The sequence below is a fragment of the Apodemus sylvaticus genome, chromosome 4 (assembly GCF_947179515.1).
Source record: "Apodemus sylvaticus chromosome 4, mApoSyl1.1, whole genome shotgun sequence".
Classification (NCBI taxonomy): Eukaryota; Metazoa; Chordata; class Mammalia; order Rodentia; family Muridae; genus Apodemus; species Apodemus sylvaticus.
The window spans coordinates 56547335-56570559 of record NC_067475.1 but is presented as its reverse complement, the minus strand read 5'-3'; positions in this window follow the sequence as shown (position 1 = coordinate 56570559).

Here is a 23225-nt window from a genome sequence, read left to right as displayed (position 1 = left end):
CCTAGAGGTATCCTTTTCCTTCTCAGATGAAAATGGAAGAAGGAAGTAGGGGAGGGTCCATGTGAGGGGTAGTCTTGGAGGAGGGAGACACTGTGATAGGGATGTAAAGTGAATAAATGGGAAAAAGAGAATTTCATAGTGAAAACAAAAAACAACAACAACAAAAAAACCATTCCAAGCCAAGAGTCTCTTTCTTCTTCTCTCTCTCTCTCCCTTTTTAGTTCTGCCTGCAAATCAGGATGTAGGTCTCTGCTAGCTCTCTAGTACTGTACCTGCCTATAGGCTGCCAGACTTCAGTCATGATGATAATGGACTAAACCTCTGAAACTGTAAGCCAACTGCCAGGTCCATTAAATGCTTTCTTTTATAAGTGTCGCTTTGATCATGGTACTTAAGCACAGCAACACGAGGGCTTTAAGATAGTGGCACAGAGAATTCACTTAGTAATTGATAAATTATGAGGAAAATTCAATTTTTTATTATTTTCTTAATGGTCATCTAGCTTCTTTTCCTATTAACATCTTTATGTTTACATTATGAAGTTACTAAGTCCATGTTCATTTTGAGGTTATAAAATAGCCTATAATTTTTGTATCACTCATTTAATTTTTAAGATTTTTCCCAACATAATATTTGATTATTTTGAAATTTCATATCATGCGCCCTGATCACACTCATTTCCAAGTTTTTCCAGATCCATTACTTCTGACCTTGTGACCTCCAAGAAGAAGAGGAGGAGAAAGAGGAGGAAGCGGAGAAGGAAGAGGAGGAGGAGGAGAACAAAGAAGAAGAAAGTCCATTTTGTGTTGCCCAGGCCCAGGAGTATGGTCAAACTTCAATGGCAAGCCCCTTGAAAAAACTGAGTCACTCGCCACCCACACCCCTGCATAAGCCATCAGTGTGTAGCATCCATATCACAATTCCAAAAGTTCTCTTCAGTGGTTTCCTGTCTAGGCTGTTACTTTGGGGGTGAAGTGGAAATTGTCACAGAAGCATTCTGTTTCTCTTTCTCAACTGTGAGTCTGTAGTTATTGAAGGTCAAAGAATCTTCTTTGCCCTTTACAGTCATCAGGACCATAGATCATGAACTTCCACATGGTCACCAATGCCAGCATGTGCCAGAGCCCTCTGCATGGTCTCCAGTGGCAGCAAAGACCACAGTTATCAACACCACCATAGCACAGGCCCTGGACAGTCTCTGGAAGCAACACAAGCCAAGGACATCAACATGGCATCCAGGGCCATGAACACTAGTATGATCCCTAGGAGCAGCCTGACCTAAAGATGTCAGTGCCAGATACTTTACATTCTATTGTCTGTATCTCTTTGTTGTTCATAATTTCACATCTGCTTGCTGCATCCTAGGTCTCTTTAGGCATCTTTTCACTAATTCTCTTTTCAGTTGTGCTAGTCTATTAAGCTATCTACTAGATCTTAAACATTGATCTACTATGTTTTCTTTTCTTAGTTATTTTAACAGTATTTTTATTCATTCTTTGAAAATGTCATGTATATATACGGTGCGTCTTGATTGTGTCTATCCCCACTCCCTTAAGCCTCCTTGGGAACCAGGAACACCTTTTTCTCCAAACTTCATATTAAATCCCACTGAATCAAATTAGTGGTGCCTATATCCATAGCAGTAGTTAATTAACTTCTTCAGCTCCAAGCAGGTCATGCATGCATACTGCACCTGCCTAGTAGCTCTCTGGATTCTTGAATCACACACACACACACACACACACACATATCCCAGTTAATTTTTATATACCTTGACTAGTTTAATAACCGGACACTCCTAAACTTTCCCCTGCTAGCAAAAATAAAGATGTACTTCTGAGTTAACATCTTTTAAAATCTAGATTTCGTCTCTACTATCAGGGCCCAATCCCTTTCCTTCCTCTCTCCCAGTTTGTAGCCCATGCAAATCTCAAAGTCTACCTCAGTCTACCTGCCCAGCCATTGGCTGGTAGAATCTTTATTTAAAAGATGGTATTCTCAATAAAAACCAATTGGGGGGCAGGGACCTGCAAGATCTTACAAGCAAACATGGGAATTCCCATGTAATTTGGGAATCCATTAAATAAAGTCCCTAACATATATCTGTATGGGTGTGGGTCACCTACTAGAGCAAGAGGAATATACTAGTGGTCACAGACAAAAATATTGGCTCTCTTTCACCCAGGAGCCTTTGGAGCACCACCCACACTAATGTTAGAATTTTTAAATGGCTTAATGTTATGTGGGTGATGTGTCAGTAACCACAGCTGCTGTGAGTTCTTGTGCACAACAGCCATGTCATGTTCAGAAGAAAGTATTTCACAGCATTCCTTGGCATCCTCCAGCTCTGACTTTTTTCTGCTCCCTTTTCTACAATATTTGATGTTTCTGGCTTGGGGGCAGATTGGTATAAAATGTATTCTCTCAGTTTGCTAGTTCATTTTCCATACCACCTTTCTCCCTTTCAGATTTTTTTTTTACCTGTTTCTCTTTGGACTGCCCCAGCCACTTGATTTGTTCTTCTGAAAGTAGACTATGAGTATTCTCTCTACCAGTCCCTTTCATGGTAGCTTGTCCTGCATATGACCTGTGATTTTTTTCTTGAATCATGAACTCATCGTCAAAAATAATGGTTTTCCATGTAAGGCCTTCTAGGACCTAGGAATAATATGGAACAGATTCTGATTCTTTTGCTATGAGTCTATAGATTCCAATAGCTCTAGAAGAAATGTGTAATATATCTCTGGGTTTCCACACTCAGAAGATTTGCAGTGAACAGTTTTCAAAAGCTTGTATCTCTAATGTACCCTCAAAGGGTCCAAAAGGCTTGCTTCCAGATGGTGCTAGAGGACAGGGGAATTATTTAGGAAATGTGTCCAACAGAGGGTCACTGGGGAAATGTTTTTAACATCCAAGATCCTTCCCACTTCTCTCTTTTTGCTTCCTGGCTTCCATTAGTTAAAGAGGTATCTTTCATCAGACAACTTTCACTATGACATACTATACCATCTCAAGCCCAAAGCACTACATCCCAAAAACCAGACTGAAATCAAGTCCAAAGCACTACATCCCAAAAACCAGACTGAAATCATAAGGTAAGAACATTTCTTAATTAAAATTTGGTTATCCCAGGTATTTGGTCATAGTAACAGAAAGCTTATAAACAAAGAGGAAATGTGTGCTGAACTAGCCTGGAAAGTTAGTTTCTCTCTGTTAACTTTTATACTGATACTTTCTTGAAACTGCCAAACTTTATAGTTCTGTCTCTATGTTTTATAATCATTTCCTTTCCCATGGATAGTGCCTCTCTGCCATGCAAAGGAACTAGGCCATCATCAACCACCCCTTTGCTATTAGAATTTGTAATTCTGGCACTTCCCAAGTTCTAACCTCTCTGAAATTATTCACCTTTGATACCCTCCTCCCCTCTTAAGTTTTGGCCTTCATTTCTGACAACTAAAAACTTTGCTTTTCTGTTTTACATGGTGTGTGTGTGTGTGTGTGTGTGTGTCATAGAGAGAGAGACAGAGAGAGACAGAGAGACAGAGAGACAGAGAGACAGAGAGACAGAGAGAATTAAATGTAGGATGTCTTCCACTGTCACTCTAAGCATCATTGTTGAAACAAGCTCACTCACTGAAACTGAAGCTCACTAACCAATTAAAGAAAATCCTTTACTCTAGGTACTTCATTAATGTGATGAAAAGGTAATAGAGTGTAGAGATTGTAGATAAGTAGAGAGTATCACATTACTGTATGAGAAACTCTACCCTGGAGAGCAGTGGACGTATGGAGGATACATTATCCAGGTACTAAAGAACAAGAAAGGACAGGGCAGTCTTAGTGAGACTGGACCTAATGGCATCAGGTGGGGTTCACTTGCCTCTGTTTCCCTTTCCTTGAATTGGTTTGACTCCCTTGGTCGTCATGTGGTGCATACAGAGATGTCTTGTTACTTTATGCACTCAAAGATGGTGATGAAGATCAATGAACGGCATTCATAACAGAGTTCTCAATCTTGCTCCTCTGGTCAGGGAAATGCTATTTTATTGACATTTGTAAGTCTGTATCTTTCATTCAAAGTAGTTTTATATTTGAAGATTTATTTTATTCTCACTAGTACCAGATATCAAAGGCTGTCATTTATATCTAAAACTTGGAAAATTAAAATTCCTTCTTTTTAAAAAATTATTTATTTACCCTCCCTTGGTCTCCCCTCCCATAGTTCCTCATCCCATTCTTCCTCCCCATTGTCTCCAAGAGGATGCTCCTCCCCCACCTTCCTTGGGGCCTCAAGACTCTAAAGGATTAAGTGGGATCTTCTCCCACTGAAGTCAGACCAGGCAGATTTCTGCTACATTTGTGCCAGGAGCCTCAGACCTGCTCATGTATGCTCCTGGTTGGCGACTCAGTCTCTGGAAGCTCCCTAGGGTCCAGGTTAATTGAGATTGCTGGTCTTCCCATGGAGTCACTTTCCCTTTCAACTCTTCAATACTTTTCCTACTTCAACCATAGGGGGTCCCTGACTGCAGTCCAATGGATGGGTATAAGTATCTACTTCTGTCTCAGTCAGCTGCTGGGTTCTCAGAGGTCAGTCATGCAGGCTCCTATCTATAAGTGCATCACAGTATAGTAGTGTTAGACCTTGATGCCCCCCCCCCCTGAAATGGATCCCAGATTGGGCCAGTCATTGGACTTCCTTTCCTTCAGACTTTTCTCCATTTTTTGTCTCTGCAGATCTTTTAGACAGGAACAATTCTGGGTCAGGAATTTTGACTGTGGGTTGGTAACCCTGTTCCTCTACTTGAACCCCTGTCTTTCTGCTGGAGGTAGATTCTACACATTCCCTCTCCCTATTGTTGGGCATTTCATCTAAAGTCCCTCCCTTTGAGTCTTGAGATGCTCTCATCTTTCTGGTCAAATCTATTTGGAATTCTATAGGCTTCTTGTACATTTATGGGCATCTATTTCTTTAGGTTAGGGAAGTTTTCTTCTAGAATTTTGTTGAGGATGTTTACTAGCCCTTTAAAATGGGAATCTTTGCTCTCTTCTATACATATTATTCTTAGGTTTGATCTTTTTATTGTATCCTGAATTTCCTGAATATTTGGGTTAGAAGGGTTTTTGTTTTTGTTTTAAATGTTTTTTAAAATGTTTTAAATACATTTTCTTATAGGATATTTTATTTATTTACATTTCAACTGTTACCCCTTTACTGATTTTCCCTCTGGAAACCCCCTATCCCATCTCCCCTCTCTTTGCTTCTATAATGGTGCTCATCCACCCACTCCCACCTCACCCCACTAGCATTCCCCTACACTAGGGCATCAAGTCCCCACAGAACCAAGAGTCTTCACTCCCACTGATGCCAGATAAGGCCATCTTCTGCTATGTATGCAGCTGGAGCCATGGGTCCCTTTATGTGTACTCTTTGGTTGGTGGTTTAGTTCCTGGGAGCTCTGGAGTATAAGAGAGTCTATATTGTTGATGTTGTTCTTCCTTTGGGGTTGTAGACCACTTCAGCTTGTTCAGTCCTTCTCCTCACTCCTGGATTGGGGTCCCCATGCTCAGTCTGATGGTTGGCTATGAGCATCCGCATCTGTATTGGTCAGACTCTGGGCTCTTCTTTACCTGCTTGTATATACTTGCTGGCACATCTATTGGAATCTACTTCTACAGAAGATTAGATGAAACCACTAGCCTGAGCAACTACTAGATCCTTGGACTTCCCATTCACAGCTGACCATTGTTGGTGTAGTTGGACTACAGACTAAGGGACAAGCTCCAGAGACAGCAAGATCAACTAACACCAGAGATAACCAGATGGTGAGAGTGAAACACAAGAACCTAAGTGACAGAAACCAAGGCCACTTGGCATCATCAGAACCCAGTTCTCCCACCACAGCAAGTCTTGGATATCCCAACACACTGGAAAAGCAAGATTTAGATTTAAAATAGCTTTTCATGGTGATGATAGAGAACTTTTAAAAGTACATAAATAACTCCCTTAAAGAAATGCAGGCGAACCCAGGTAAACAGGTAGAAGCCCTTAAAGAGGAAACACAAAAATCCCTTAAAGAATTACAGGTCAGGCTCTGGCAGAACCTCTCAAGGGACAGTTATATCAGGCTCCTGTCAGCAAGTACGTCTTGGCATCAGCAATAGTGTATGAGTTTGGTGTCTGCAAATGGGACATAGACGACAGAAATATTTTCCATGTAAACCTTCACTTTTATCATAAAATGTTTTTACTTCCTTTTTCAATAAAAGCACATGCTTTTCAATAAATAAATAAATAAATAAATAAATAAATAAATGTTTTTTTTTAAAAGTCAGATCACAAAAAAAGAATGTTCCTGCCCAGATGAAGCACTGTAGGTAAGTTAGTTGTGTGCATGAGTTTTTGTTGACAAGTAAATCATATATGTATTTGTGGTGTATAGCATGGCTGCTTAACCGAATGGAATGGCTAAATCAAGCTATGACAAATGCCTTACTGCACACAGTTAGCCTTCTGTACACTTGAAATTTACTCTCACAGTTTTCAAGTGTATAGTCTGCTCTTGTTAGCAATTCTCACCACGATTTATTCTGCTTAACTGAAATGTTTTGTCCTTTGACAAATCTCTCTCATTATAGTAACTGATTATTATTTTTCGGAGTCAAAAGAATGAAATATACCTTACTAGGCTTACGTATTCTCCCCACAGTCACAATCATGACTAATGATTGTGTTCTTACAATCTATTCATTGGTCTTGTCTTGACAGTCTTGACTAGTCCAACAAAACACAAGAAAATAAGCTTAGAGGACCAAGGGAGAAAGGGGAGGTACAAAATGACCACACTGACACTTCAGGCAGAAACATCCCTCCTTGCTTCACACTCTAGGATACCGTGAGAGTGAGAGAGAACTGATTCTGTGTGTCAAGGGACCCAGTCCAGTGTTTCTTTTCCATCTGGTGACATACTCCATCTCTTTTCCCTGTTATAACGGAGCCCTGGAAACAATCTTTTCCTATTTTAAGAGAGCACAGTTCTGAAATCAGTGTTAAGATGAACTCATTTCAACACATTGAACACTAGAGGGCAGAGCACCACTACAGAAAAATCAAAACAGCACAGCCATCCAGGGAAATGTCTTCAGAAGCTGAATGCAGTTAAGATTCCTGCATGGAGCGTGGGAGTCACAGGGACATGTTTATACTCTCAGACATTGTTTCTGCTGAAAGCCCTCACCCCAGATAGTACCCCTTAAATGTCTGAATGTATTCAGGTATTTCTATCCCTAATGTTTTAGGCATTCCTGTTGCTTGGAGAGAAAGGGAAGGAGACAGGAATGTGTAAAAGGATGTAGAGGGAAAATTGCTGGGCTATCATTGAACATCATCCCAGACAAGGGAAGCACATCAGTATCTCGGGATATTGAGTGCATTTATGTGATACAAAGGAAGGGAAAGTGTGACAAATCAAAGTGAAAGGACTGGACTCTTCCTGTCTTGCTGCCAGATGATCATATTCTAGACCCTCTGTGATGCTCAAATTCAAGGTGACCTTCAAAATTGGTTGCAGAACATTTGAGTAGTCCTTGTGGACTGGCATGAAGTGGTGTAATTTCTGAAGTTGCTGTATTTGTAAATTAACATAACTTAACTTTTAAAGATCTGTTGACCATGGAACAAAGATCAGAGAGGAGTTTGAAGTAGAAGACAATAGAAATAAAACTCTTTGCACTCCATGTGTTATAGGAATTTAATTTACAGAATTTCTTATGGATATATAGAAAAGGACCAGAGTAGTCTCCAGATGCTACAGTTTTCTGGCTTCACTGCCACAACTCAGAGAAACATTATAAGGGCACACCTGTCTCCAGGTGTGGGAAGAATTCTGGTTAGGGACACAAAAGCCCTGCACTTAAGGTCCTGTTTGCCCTTGCTGTGCTACTTCCCTCTAGAGAAGTTACTGGTCTGGACCTCAGTTTTTACCTTTGAAAGTGGTAAATATTCAGAGATACAGTCACCCACTGAGCAGCAGAGCTGTTTTGTAATCCAACAGCTGTTTACAACACTCCTAATGATTCTTTCTCAAGCTTCAGGATGATGTGTGAATGAAGAATGAGGATTCAGGATCTCCTATCCCAAGGTCATCTTTCAAGGTCATGGAATTACAATGCTAAATTAGTCTGATACTGCTCTATTCTCAGAAACAAGCATACATTTTTCTCTTCTGGAGTTTAATTGGTTCCTTATGGTATAGGAAACAGCGCATAGAAATAATTACATAGACACACAACTGGAGCAGACAGCTTTGTGAAGGTCTGCTCTCTGTGGACTGGGGAAGAACACTGTCTCCCATCTCAGCAGTGCATTGAGCCTTCATTTGGAGGAAATCAATACTGGCAAGCCTGAGAGAAAGATTTGTTCCTTTCCATTTGTTATCTGAGATGCCTTCAGACATTTCACAGACCAGTAGTTCATCAGCCTCGGTCTCCTATCACAGTCACTTAACCAAACAGGAATGATGGAGGAAAGATTGTTTCAGATGGAGCTGGGGAATGCCAAGGTTCAAGTCAGAAGGCTCATTGGGACTCTTGAGTCTAATTCTTTACTGTAGAGTTAGCAGCCAACAGTGACTGACCTACACAGGACTGCACAGGTGAAAGGAGGTGACAAGGCCAGAACTTAGATCTGTCGATGTCACCCTCAGGCCCTCATCCCAGGACTGCATCCTGAAGCTAAGATTCAGAGCAAGAAGACATATTTACCTTCTCTGATTCCCTGATGCCCAGTGTGCAAGGCTTTCAAGGAGAGGGCTAGTATTAGTTTAAAACACAGGCTTATGGTTGGTTAGACCTGAAATTTTATCAGTTCTTACAAAAATGTGTCTGTGTATGTGTCTTTGTGTCTGTGTGTCTGTGTGTCTGTGTGTGTTATATACTATTCAGTCTCTTTAGCCATAGAAATCATCATAAGCTGAGGATTATTTATTACATGTAAAGTAATTAAAATTAAAAATTATGAAAACATCCCTATGCAGCTGGTGCTTGTCTTACCTATAGTGAAGAAGCTTGCAACCCCTAAAAATAAATAATGCATCTCTGGACCCCATACTTGAACTACTGAACTGCCACACTGTACTCAAACCTCCTTCAGTTCCATGCCATACAATACAGCAAGCACAGGCACCTGCCAGAAGGTGACAGCACATCTAGGCTGTGCTGCACAATGTGTACCAGACAGTTGGTCAAGATCTCCCATTATCTTGGGACATGAGAAAGAAATTCATCACCTGCACTTCTTTGGGAAACCAGTATGTGTTACTATGTCACTCCATAAATGTAAATTGTCACTTTTTATCACTAGAGTCTCTGTTGACACTAGCTTATTTTAAAGCTAAAGGACATTGTGTCATTTGGGCAGGTCCAGGAAAAGCTTGACATGCAGATGACAGCATTTCACCCAAAGAATTTCACAATGATTTGGTCCCACAGTGAGAGTGGCCCACACTGGACATTCTCAAGCAGTTTTCCACCCAAAATATTAATTATTCATAGTGCCTTTAAATACTCTTCTATGATGAAATGTTAAGTGACATATTAAATATTCATCACGATGCACCTAGTGCAAAGCCAAGGGTAGGACAGAGTAAAATAAATGATTTTGGATTATATCTCTTTAATTCAAGGCACTGTGAGCCCCAGGAGGCTAGGACTCTATCCTATTCTTAAAGAAAACCAGGAAAGCCAATTTGCAGCAGCCTTCACATCCTGCCAAACTGTCTTTATAGTCTTGGCAAAACATCTTTTCCTTTTTTTTAACTTTTCAAAATTAAGGTATAACTTATATGAATATATCTGCACACCCACATAACCAACACCTACATCATGTTATAGAATCCGTATAGCAGCCCAGAAGTTTGCCTTATGCTTCTTCCAAGTCAATATCCATCCCACACATATACAAAGTCATTATTTTGACAAGAAGTTGTTTTTAAGTCTAACTTAGATTCTTCCTGCTGTCATTGCTTTGACTTCTTATCCTTTTAAATTTGAAGCACAGCCAAGGAGTCATCACTGCCCATTGATTTCAAGTTGCCTGGAGTTTGGAAATGGAAAACAGGAGCCTCCCGGGGTTGTTCAGGAAAAGATAGGTAAGTCAGGCTTGAGTGTGGAACAGCTTAGAGGAAAGGCAGAACAGAGAGATCTGTGGGGTGTTGTGTAAGTGGTGACTGGAGAACTGGAAAGGTGAAAGTGGAGGGAAAAGTGGGGTCAGGTACTGCTTCTGGGTTTTGACGAAGGCATCTTGGAGGATGCAACCATTTGCTTAGAAAGGGAAGATGGCAAATGGGTGGGTAAGAAGGCAGGGTGAGATCAGGAGCTCTGATGGGATTTGCTGCCTTCAGTCATGTAGGAGGTATCCAAGTCATCTTAGACAAAAATCCTCCACCCATATATAGATTTCAAAGCTAAGGGAAGCCTGGGCTCACCTAGGGTAAACAGAATAGACAACAAGACCAGAGGCAGTCATGTAATTGCTCCTGGAGATGTTCATGTGTCCTACCAATATGTTCTAAGAATGGGAAAGAGGAAAATAAACATTGTGTAATATATAATTCAGTCTTGAAATTTAAGAAATTTGCTTTTGGTTTGGGAGGTTTATTTTCAAAGTTTCAGGAATCTTACATAATGATAAAAGAGGCCTCTGATTCTCCTCTTTGGTGGAATACCTTTGGAATCCTAGTGGTCCCCACCCTGAAACCCCAGTGGTCCCCACTCTGATGTCCAGTGTGTGTGTGTGTGTGTGTGTGTGTGTGTGTGTGTGTGTGTGTGTGCCTGTGTGTGTGCATGTCCCTGTGGGGGTGCTGTAGAAGGATATGTAACAACAATGATTCTAAAATCAGTAAAGAATTTGAGATGGAGCATGGAGACCAGAGGAAGAGAGGGGAGAGGAGGGATGAAAGTAATGTAAATGCACTACTCAGAAATAAAACTCTTCAAAAAGTTAAAACTTTAAAAAGTTTAAATAAAAACTAAATAGTTCTAAGTGGTTATATTAGGCAGAGCAATTCAAATTCTGTAACTTCACTGATAAGAATTGTTGCCGGGCAGTGGTTGTGCATGCCTTTAATCCCAGCACTTGGGAGGCAGACAGATTTCTGAGTTTTGAGGCCAGCCTGGTCTACAGAGTGAGTGCTAGGAGGACAGTCAGGGCTACACAGAGACACCCTGTCTCAAAAAACAAAACAAAACAAAAAAAAAGATTTGTTAACAGTGAATTGATTGCTGGCTTTTAACACAGTGACATGAGTTAGGCATGCAGATTTAAAACATCTGCAGAATGAAAGACTAATCAAATAAAAAAATATGAACAAATAAGTTAATTCATCTTAAGGAAATGTCATAAATGGAGCTAGTTGCATTCTGGAGGGAACCCCTGGCAACAGTTCAGTGGGAACGGAAGCAAGTACAATTTGCATTACATTGCTTTTCCACTTCCTTCAGACTCAGAAAAGCAGTTCCTCTTTGCAAGTATTTGTTTACCCAAACCTCCCAGCAAGGAAGACTTACCAGCTGGAAGTAGAATGTCAGGAAAACAGAGACAATTGTCATGAGGCCCCAGCGACAGCTGCCAAGACTTCCTTTCCAATGCATAGAGAAAAATTTCTTCATGAATATCTCACAATAGCTACTGCCTCCAATTTTGTTGACTAGATTCAATGGCTGCGCCACAAATACCCATCTTAGCTTTGCCTGGATCCTTTCCATTTTAATTCTGAGCATCCCATAATGAGACCAAGGTTTGATCTTAGGTTCACATCGTCTAAACATTGATCATGGCAGATACCTGAGACTTTTCCAGAGAAAGTGTATAACACAAACCGCATATCCCCTCCCATTACTGGAAGACCAAGCTCAAGCATTGTGGCAATAGCATAACTGATCCCTTCCCCTACCCAAGTTTAAAATCAGCTATATGTTCCTGTAACTTATGTAATCATTGCTTCTGTTTTCAATTATAGGGTAGATGTTATTATACAAAACATACATAGTAAATATCTACCACTTTACTACTAATAAGAGTACAATCCCATGGTACAGTTATCACTATCTGAAAAAATGTTCAGCCTCCAACCTGGCAACCACTCTCTAGTTTCTTTATCTCTAGATTTGATAGCTATGTACTTTAGGAGACTCTTATAAGTAAAATCATGAAATATTTGCCCTTTTGTTACTGTGGGGCATGATTTTGGTTTAAAAAGTTCCTTTGAGATCCAGTCTAGAGAAGAAATCAGAGTTCACTGTCAGCAAGTAGTATACCTCTATGGACACTGGAGGGAACTAAATGGAACACTTCAGGCTCCCAAGAGAAAACTTGCTATATTTAGGGGAGGGGGCTCAGCTCCTACAATCTGCCCAATGCTCATCAGCCATAGGGAAGGGTGTTTTAAAATTACCAATAGAGAAAATTCTCTCTCTCTCCCAGACAAATACATAGTTTGAAGAAAAAAAATCTTATCCTTTTCTTTCTAAGTAGATAGATAGATAGATAGATAGATAGATAGATAGATAGATAGATAGACAGACAGGCAGACAGACAGACAGGTATAGATTAGATGATAGATAGATAGATAGATAGATAGATAGATAGATAGATAGATAGATAGATAGATAGATATAGAATAGGTATAGCTGTAGATGTAATGAAATATATATGGAAAATCATTAGTAGACTATCTAAACCTCTTACAAAGGACATTTATAAGTAGATTGAGCCTTTTGAATTGATGGCCCCATAAAAAAGGATAAGATATGCTCTATCTCCACAATTCCCATGTTGAAGTAAATTTAGATTTTTGTGGGGATTTAAAACTTTATTGTTTTACAGACCTCTTAAGATACAATACAAAATTATGAATAAAATTTGATATATTTTGTCTGAGACTGTTGAAGAAGATCTTTCAGTCTTAAGAAGAGACATTTATGAGAGGAGAAATTTGAGCCTGAAGTGCCCTCTTCAGCTATTAAATCAGTTCCTTCCTTTAGGGAGTATGAACAAATTCTTCCTTGGGTAAGTTCCCAAGAAGTCTTACTTCCAGGAAGGTAGACTTACCTATACATTCTGGAGTTACACAGTTTCCAGGAACAGATTCCTTAAGCTGAAGGAATGAGGTTAGGAAATCAGAGATATAATTTCCTACTGTGAACAAAGAATAAAGGTTACCCCTATAATGTGCCTAACTGGAGAGACTTAGTGAGCCAGGGTAGAGGGATACCCACAGTGACCCTACCCTCTCAGAGGAGAAAAGGAGGGTTGAGGACCCTCTGAGGGGTGTGAGGAGAGAGAGAAAGGGGGCATCAAGTTCCCAATCAATGTAAAAATATAAATAATTTTTAAAAGTGTACCCCTATAAAATTACTAGCAGCGGTAATAAGTAATGACTATTAAATATTATTGTTAACCCTAGTTTGAAGTACTTTGCATGCATTTACCCAGAACTCTCATATATATGAGAGAATCCAGTTCTTCCATAAGAGTCCTCCAGCTCCATTCACTGTTTGGCTGTGGGTGTCTGCATCTGTCTGAGTCAGCTGCTAGGTGGAGCCTCTCAGAGACAGCCATGCTAGTCTCCTGTCTGCAAGCATAACCAAGTATCATTAATAGTGTTAGGGACTGGTGCTTGCCTATGGGTTGGGTCTCAAGCTGGACTTGTTATTAGCTGGCCATTCCCTCAGTCTCTGCTCCATCCCCAGTGCCTGCATTTCTTATAGACAGGATAAATTTGCCATTGAAAGTTTTGTGAGTGTGTTGGTGTCTCTTTCACACCACTGGTGTTCCTGTCTGGCTACAGGAGGTGGTCTCTTCAGGTTCTATATCCCCAATGTAGTTAGTCACAGCTAAGATAACCCCATTGATTTTGAGGTCATTGATCCAAGGTCTCTGTCTGCTCCTGGAGATGCCACCACCTCCTCATACCCATCAGGTGCAGATTTCCATTATTTTCATGATCATCTAGCCATCTTTCTTGTCCTTTCCCATACCTGATCCTGAATACCCCCTTCCCCTCCCTGTCCTGCCTCCTTCCCAGTCCTGTCCCACCATTTGCCTCTTTTATTCCCCCTTCTAAGTCAGATTCAAGCTTCCTTACTTGGGCCTTCCTTCTTGTTTAGCTTCTTTGGGTCTGTGGAGTATAACACAGTACCGTATTTTACAGTTAATATCCACTTAAAAGTGAGTACATACTATGAATGTCCTTTTGGGACTGGATAACCTCACTCAGGATGATATTCCCAAATTCCATCTATTTGCCTGAAAAACTTATGATGTCCTTGTTTTTAATAGCAGAATAATATTCCACTGTGTAGCTATACCACATTTTCTTTATCCATTCTTTAGTTTAGGGTCATCTAATCTAAATTGTTCCCAGTTATTGACTATTACAAATAAAGCTGCTATGAACATAGTTGAGCAAGGGTCTTTGTTGAATGCTGGAGCATCTTTGGGTATATGTCCAGGAGTGGTATAGCTGAATCTTGAGGTAGAACTATTCCCAGTTTTCTGAGAAAATGTCAAATTGATTTCCAGAGAGGTTGTTCAAGTTTATACTGCCACCAGCAATTAAGAAGTTGCTCCACAACCTCCCCAGTATGTGATATTTCTTGAGTTTTTTATCTTATCCATTCTGATAAGATGGAAACTTTTAATTGCTTTGATTTGCATTTCCCTCATAACTAAGGACTTCAAACATTTCTTTAAGTGCTTCTCAGCCATTCACGACTCCTCTGTTGAGAAGTCTCTGTTTAGCTCTGTGCCCCGTCTTTAAATTGTGTTAATTGGGTTATTGGTGTCTAATTTCTTGAGTTCTTTAGAAATTTTTGGATACTAGCCTTCTGTCAGATGTAGGGTTAGTGAAGATTCTTTCCCAACCTTTGGACTTCTGATTTGTCCTATTGATAGTGTCCTTTGCCTTATAGAAGCTTTGCAGTTTCATGTGGTCCCATTTATCAATTGTTGATCTTAGAGCATGGGCCATTGGTATTCTGATCAGGAACTTGTCTCCTGTGCCAATGCATTTAAGGATATTTTCCACTTTCTCTTCTATGCGATTCAGTTTATGTTGAGGTTCTTGATGTACTTAGACTTGAGTTTTATGTAGGATGATAAGTATGGTTCTATTTTCATTCTTCTAAATGTAGACATCCAGTTAGCCCAGCACCATTAGTTAAAGACGCTTTCTTTTATCCATTATATGGTTTTGGCTTCTTTATCAAAACTAAAGTGTCCATAGGTATGTGGGTATATTCTCAGTGTTTGATTCAATTCCATTGAGCACTGTGTCTCTTTCTGTACCAATACCATGCAGTTTTTAATCACTATTGCTTTATATAGTACAAATTTAGATCAGGGTTGGTGATTCTTCCCAAAGTTCTTTTATTGTTCAGGATTGTTTTGACTGTCCTAGGTTTTGGTTTTTCCATATGAAGTTGAGAATTGCTCTTTCAAGGTTTATAAAAAGTTGTTCTGGAATTTTAATGGGGATTGCATTGAATCTGTAGGTTTCTTTTGGTAAGATGGCTATTATCACTATGTTAATGCCACCAATTCATGAGCATGGGAGATCTTTCCATCTTCTGAGGTCTTCAGTTTCTTTTATTGGGGACTTGAAATTCTTGTCATACAGATGTCATACAATTTCACTTGCTGGGTTATAATTACAGCAAGATATTATATAGTATTTGTGCCTATTGTAAAGGCCGTTGTTTTGCTAATTTCTTGGCCCATTTATCATTTGGATAAAGGAGGGCATTGAATTATTTAAGTTAATTTTATATGTAGCCACTTTGCTGAAGGTATTCATCATCAGCTGTAGGAATTCTCTGGTAGAATTTGGGGGTTACTTAGGTATACTATCATATCATCTGCAAGTAGTGCTACTTTGGCTTCTTCCTTTCCAATTTATATTAGAAATATTTTTATCATGCATATAAACCATTTATTTCTGTGACTGTCAAGAAACAAAAAAAGAAACTTGATTAAAAATTATGGTTGATGAATCACCCTTATCTCAGTAAACTTCTTCTGTTCAATACAGAGAACAGAATTCCTTCTTTCTGGCCTTGAGTCATTCCTCTGACCAGATGGAGACTATCTACTCAAACATGCAATCTTTTTCTGATGTTAATCTGTATTTATTCTCCAGACCCAAAAACCATCTCTGTAATATAAACATTAAAACAACTGTCACAGGTTTTAGTGAGTCCTTCTTTCAAGATTTTAGAGAACAGGTAGATTCCCATGAACAGATGTTTTATAGATAAGCTTAGGGATCTAAGTACAAAATGAACAGCTGCCACACTCATTTTTCTCAGAATGCAATGTCACTAAATATTAGGACATGGAATAAATCTCAGATGGACATTTTCTTACTGTGGTCTGAGAAGAAAGTGTGCATTTCTCCAAGCTTATCTTTGTGTGGCTTCTCCAGAGTCTGTATGTATGTACTCATAGTTGTTCAAAAGAGGTAGGGAGAATCACAATGGATGCATGTCTCAGACCTTCCTAGATCTCTTTAAGGTATTTCATCAAAGAATCTTTTCAATCTTAGCTGCTGCCTCAAAGGAGACATTTTCCTCTTCTCTCCTCCAAATATACTACCATTACCTTAAAATCATTTTATGCATATTCTGGTTCTGCAAATATAAGGTTTGCCCTCCTGGTATGTTGCTTGACTGAGAAAGCATGTAGAACAGAAATCAGAAAAGGCCACCAAGGAATTTCTGAAATTCATTTTCATAGACTTCTCATTGACTGGAAAAAAATCTCAAAGCCACAGTAGAAAACTGAAATGTGGAAACATACAGGTTATAATCCTTACCACACCCATCGTCTCTGCCTGCTGCATCCTCTTGGGTCTGCCCTGAACCACCTGCTATCCCCAGCAGACCTATATTATCCCACCACCTCTCCAGCCACTTCATCAGACCTGATGATTCAGAAGCATAAAGGTTAGAGTCCCTTCCTGTATACACCTTACCTGCCTGCTGAGTCCTCTGGGGGTACTCCCACTGCCCTGAAGAGACTGGTACCCCATTCTGCAGCCACCTCTCAGTGAAACTTCATCACACCTGATGATCCAGAACCATAAGATTTATGGTCAATGATACCCAAGGATATTCATCAGAAACCTGTCACATCAGGATCATTGAGGTTACACCTTCTCCCAATACCTACCACAATGAGGCTATCCAGGGACTAAAGCCATCAAGATGGCTAAAGGTTCTCAAAAGAACACAATCAACAAAAACCAGAGCAACTTCAGAGGACAACTACCATAATACAGGAAGCCCTGGATGCCCTAACACAACTGAGGCAGAAGAAAATGACCTTAAGTCCAATCTTATAAAGGTGGTAGAGAGGAGACCATTGAAGAGGAAATGAATAAATCCTTTAAAGAAATATAGGAAAATACAATTAAAGAAGTAAACGAAATAAATAAGATTGGTCAAGACCTGAAAATGCAAGTAAAAATAATTTAAAAAACACAAACTAAGGGAATCTTGGAGATGGAAAACCAGGGGAGGGGATTGGAACAACAGACACAAGAACTGCCAACAAAATACAGAGATGAAAGAAAGACTCTTAGGTGTAGAAAATACAATAGACGAAATTGATACATCAATCAAAGAAAATGTTAAATCTAAAAATTCCTGATACAAACATCCAGAAAATCCAGGATACCATGAAAAGACCTAACCTAAGAATAATAGGAATAGAAGGTAAAGAGTCCCAGCTCTAAGGCCCAGAAAATATTTTCAACAAAATCTTAAAGGAAAACTTTCCCAACCTAAAAAAAAAAAAAAAAAAAAAAAAAAAAAAAAAAAGGAGTGCCTATAAACATACAAGAAACTTATAGAAAAGCAATTAAACTGGAAAAGAAAATCTTCCTGCTACATAATAATCAAAACACAAAATCTACAGAACAAAGAAAGAATATTAAAAGTGCCAAGGAAAAAAGGCCAGATAACATACAAAAGCAGACCTATAAGAATTATACCCAACTCCTCAACAGAGACTATAAAAGCTAGAAGGGCCTAAACAGATATCTTATAATTTCTTAAACACACACACACACACACAGATGTCAACCTATACTACTATACCCAGCAAAATTCTCAATAATTATAGATGGAGAAAATAAGGTATTTCAAGAAAATCTAGGCTGGGCTGTGGTGACACAAGCCTGTAATCCTAGCACTTGGGAGGCAGAGACAGGCAGATTTCTGAGTTCGTGGCCAGCCTGTTCTACAGAGTGAGTTCCAGGACAACCAGGGCTATATAGAGAAACCCTCTCAAGAAAAAAACAAAAACAAAAACAAAAAAAAAAAAACAAAGAAAATCCAAACTTAAAAAAATATCTAGCCACAAGTCCAGTCCTACACAGAAAATACTAGAAGGAAAATTCCAACATAGGAAGATAACTACCTCCAAAAAACCACAGGAAATAAGTAATTCCATACCAACAAAAACAAGAAAAGGATACACATGCACACACACACACACACACACACCACCACCACCACAACCACCACTACCACCACCACCAACAACAGCAACAACAACAACAACATAAAAATAAAAGGAAGTAATAATCACTGGTCATTAATATCTCTCAGCATCAATGGACTCAATTCCCAAATAAGAAGACAAGCTAAAAGAATGGATGTGAAAATAGGAACCATCATTTTGCTTCATATAAGAAATGAATGCACCTCAGCAATAAAGATAGATATCACCTCAGAGTAAAGGGCTGAAAAAAGTTTTCCAAGCCAATGGACCCAAGAAGCAATGTGGAGTAGCCATTCTAATATCTAATAAAATAGACTTTCAACCAAAATTAATCAAAAGAGACAGGGAAGGACACTTCATACTCATTAAAGGAAAAATCTGACAAGATGATATCTCAATTCTGAACATTTATGCTTCAAACACAAGGGCACCCATTTTCATAAAAGAAACATTGCTAAAGCTTAACTCACACATCTGTTGAGTCAGGCATGGTCACAGAAGGAATGGTGTGACATGGTTCCCACCCCTGGAGCAGAGCCAACAGGGCATAAATCTCCTCAAATATAGATGGTTGCCAAATAACCCCATTAAAAAGTGGGGTACGGAGCTAAACAAAGAATTCTCACATGAAGAACTTCAGAGAGCTGAGAAACACCTTAAGAAATGTTCAACATCATTAATCATTAGGGAACTGCAAATCAAAACAACCCTGAGATTTCACCTCACACCAGTCAGAATGGCTAAGGTCAAAAACTCAGGAGACAGCAGGCGTTGGCGAGGATGTGGAGAAAGAGGAACACTCCTCCACTGCTGGTGGGATTGCAAGATGGTGCAACCACTTTGGAAATCAGTCTGGCGGTTCCTCAGAAAACTGGGCATGTCAGTTCCTGAGGACCCTGTTATACCACTACTGGGCATATATCCAGAGGATTCTTCACCATGCATAAGGACACATGCTCTACTATGTTCATAGCAGCCCTATTTGTAGTAGCCAGAAGCTGGAAAGCACCCAGATGTCCTTCAACGGAGGAATGGATACAAAACATGTGGTATATTTACACAATGGAGTACTATTCAGCCATTAGAAACAATGAATTCATGAAATTCTTAGACAAATGGATGGAGCTGGAGAACATCATACTAAGTGAGGTAACCCAGTCTCAAAAGATCAATCATGGTATACACTCTCTGATAAGTGGATATTAGCCTAGAAACTTTGAATACCCAGAACATAATCCACAAATTAAATGATGTCCAAAAAGAATGGAGGAGTGGCCCCTGGTTCTGGAAAGACTCAGTGCAAGAGTATAGGGGAATCCCAGAACAGCGAAGTGGGAAGGGGTGGATGGAAGAATAAGGGGACGGAAGAGGGCTTATGGGACTTGCGGGGAGTGGGGACCCAGAAAAGGGGAAATCATTTGCAATGTAAATAAAAAAAGAAAAAAAATATATATAGATGGTTGCTGTATCCATAAGGCTTGTTTGTATAATGATGTATATATTTTACTTCATGTTCTTCCTTTGAGGAATTTTCTCCTTGCCAAAGTTATCAGGAAATGTTCTCTCTGCCAAGGTTAATGAGCCCATAATAATCAGAGACACAGCATAATTCTGGGAGGCAAGGGTGTGTCTAATGTTCCTCAGCAAAATGGTAATGGTATGACCTTCAGAACAGCCCTTAAGGCTATGGGAAAGAATTCTGAAAACATGAGATTGAAGAATATAACATGTTTCTCAACTATGTAAAATATAAGGATACAATATAAATTATATGAGTGGCTTTACAGACCTGAAAGACTGCACTAATGAGTGAGTAAAGAGAATGGAATAGTTAAAAAACAAGGCTCATGGTTTAGGTAATAAAGGGGCACTAGGAAGTGAGGGAGTGGTGATCTCAGGGTGGGATCCTACCCAACTAAGCTAATTGTTTGCTTTCACAGAGGTATGCAGACCTCTGATCTCAGTCTGTCTGCATACAGAGCAAGTTGAAAGAAGCACTTAATTCATCTCCTCAAAATGCAAAAGAAATCTTCGCCTAGCATTGATGGAGGTCATGTTTCATGTGAACTTTCTCTCCTTCCATGAGAAAGGGCTGAGCCATGTTTACAAACATTGGGAAATTTTGCAGAGGGACTCCCCTTCATTGGTCAGATGAAGGCATCCGATAACCTTCAATAGCAACCACCTGTTCTGCTTCTGACAAGGGGGTAAGGTTATACATGTGTTTTCCTCCAGGGTGCAATGGCACCAATATGGGTGCCCTCAAGAGATGTTCACCTGGCCACAGGCCAGGGGATGATAAAGGATTCAGGAGAAGATCAGGACTGGGAGGGGTAATGTACACTCTGTGTTTATTATATTTTCTTCTTCCTAGGAGGGCCGATGAGCTCTGGGTTTTGGTGCCACTTCCTCCTATTCTTTTGCCTGTGGCTGTCAACTCCCCAGCCTACCCTGTTCTTTTCTCTTCCAATGTGAATTTGAGTTTGCCCTTCATAGACTTAGCCACTACTACATTACAATTGGAAGGGTACCTGGCCCATGGAGGAAATCCTCTGCTTTACTACCAATGCCTCCTCCATTGGCTCTTATATCCAGTTATACAATGTTACCACAGGGGACTTTCAGTAATCTAACCTGTGGCACCATCTTAGGCATAGAATTTCATATTCTAAAGGATCTCCTAAGCGTATCAGGTCTACCCTCTGCCTCTCTGTCCAAGGGTCACTCCAGTGTCTACTTTTGTGAGATTTTTCCATCCCATGAGAGCATTGCCAGCCTGCACTAAGTATAAGATTTTCTGGGAACTACCCAATATTGTCATATAACCCCACACTTGGCATGTGGAGGCTCACCTTATATATAGCTTTCAATATCACTCCATATGTTAGCAGAGATCCTATTCAATTCCAATGTGAATGACCAATTGGTATCTACGTGGCCCCTCCAATTGTCTTCACTTATATCCCCTTACCTTCCTAAAAGGTTGCCACCTCTTTAATGGAACCTATTTACATATAAACCAGTCAGCAAAAATGTGGCCTGGGGCAACCCCCATGAATGTGACCATTAGCAACTCAGATCACTGGAAAGCCATCCTAATCTGTGTCTGACCCCTCTTTTTCTTACTGTTCACCAATACCTCCATTATTGGAGGCAGCCTTAACTGCGTTAATGAAAAATGTCTCCTGACCGTCTGCTAGATGGGGAATTCAATGGTGGCCAACCTGATGAGGGAAACAGCTGCCATTTGATAAGTGCCACTCACTTTCAAGCCATCACTCTGATAGGCTAGACTCACTCACAACCCCTACACTGGAAAAAGATTTTGGTATTATGGTTGTCATTATTGCAGCCATCATTGCAGGCATTGCTGGGGCAACAACAGTTGTGATTGTCTTAACCCAGACAGACATGATGGCAGGGATTGTCAATATAGTAATCTCTAAGTCAGGCTAGCAGCTACAGGCACAGGAGGTGCTAAGTCAATGTCTTTATTAAGCCATTCACATGTTACAACAACAGATAGACTTACTGACAGAAGAGTTGGCCCTTGTTAGGGACATGTCTCTATTGACCTGCAACAACCAGTTTCACTCAGTCTCCCTAAGCCCTTACCAAGTACATAACACCACTGAAGCTTGACAACAGTTGGTTCAATATTTTGAAAGTTCCTGATCAGACAAATTCCTTAATTGTTCTGCCCTGTTAAGGGAGAGTATAGCCAACCTCAGTGTGACCAGAGTATCCCTGAATGCCAGGCTTTTAGGGAAAGTGTGGGACAATATTAAGAGGCTGTTTGATCCCTCATGGATATCCACTTGCACTATGATGGGAAGAATTGTTAAACTAATAATTATTTTGCTTCAGTGTCTTTTCCAGCATATTTCCAGGCAGCACTCCATAAATAAGGTGACCCTCCAAGGTGCTGAAGGCTCTCAAGAATACCAATCATAGCACCCCTAAGGAAGTGATCAAAGCCTGGATAGCAGAGATCCGTGAGACCACCAGTAGGCTGTTTCCCACCACCCCTTCCAGCGACATGCCTCTGGAACAATGTCTCTTTGAACGATGGTAGTCAATGATGGGTAAGATCCTAGAAGACAGGACAAACTAAGACAGACACAGTCCAGTACAGTTTGAATTCTCCAAGGTGGATCAACAATGTTGAGGCAGTGGCACCCTGGCTCCCACTAGGCTGTCAAAATCTAAAAACAAAAGGGTGGAAATGTAGGAGGAACTTCAAACCTCACTGAGAAGACTGTGACCTTTTCAGCATAAACATGGAAGCAACTTCCACAATTTCTACAGGAGGGCCAACTGAAGCCTGCCTGAGAGCCCAGAGATTGGTGATACAGACAATGATAGCCAATCAAAAGCTGCCACTTGGAGGAAACACTTGATGAGGACCAATGGGATGCAGGTGGAGAGTATAAAAGGCACTCCCCAAGAATTAATAAATGAGTTTGCTGTAGCATTCTCACCTCCTCCTAGAGTCTGAGCTGTAGATTCTAGGCCACCTCAACCCAACCCCCCAACTCATCCCCAACCCATACCTCTCATGAACCTGCACCCAATTACCAACCCCCACCTAATCCCCAACCCCCAAGGGTGAGTATGGTTGGGAAGCAGGCAGTCCAGGGAGTAAAGCATCAGATATTGCCTT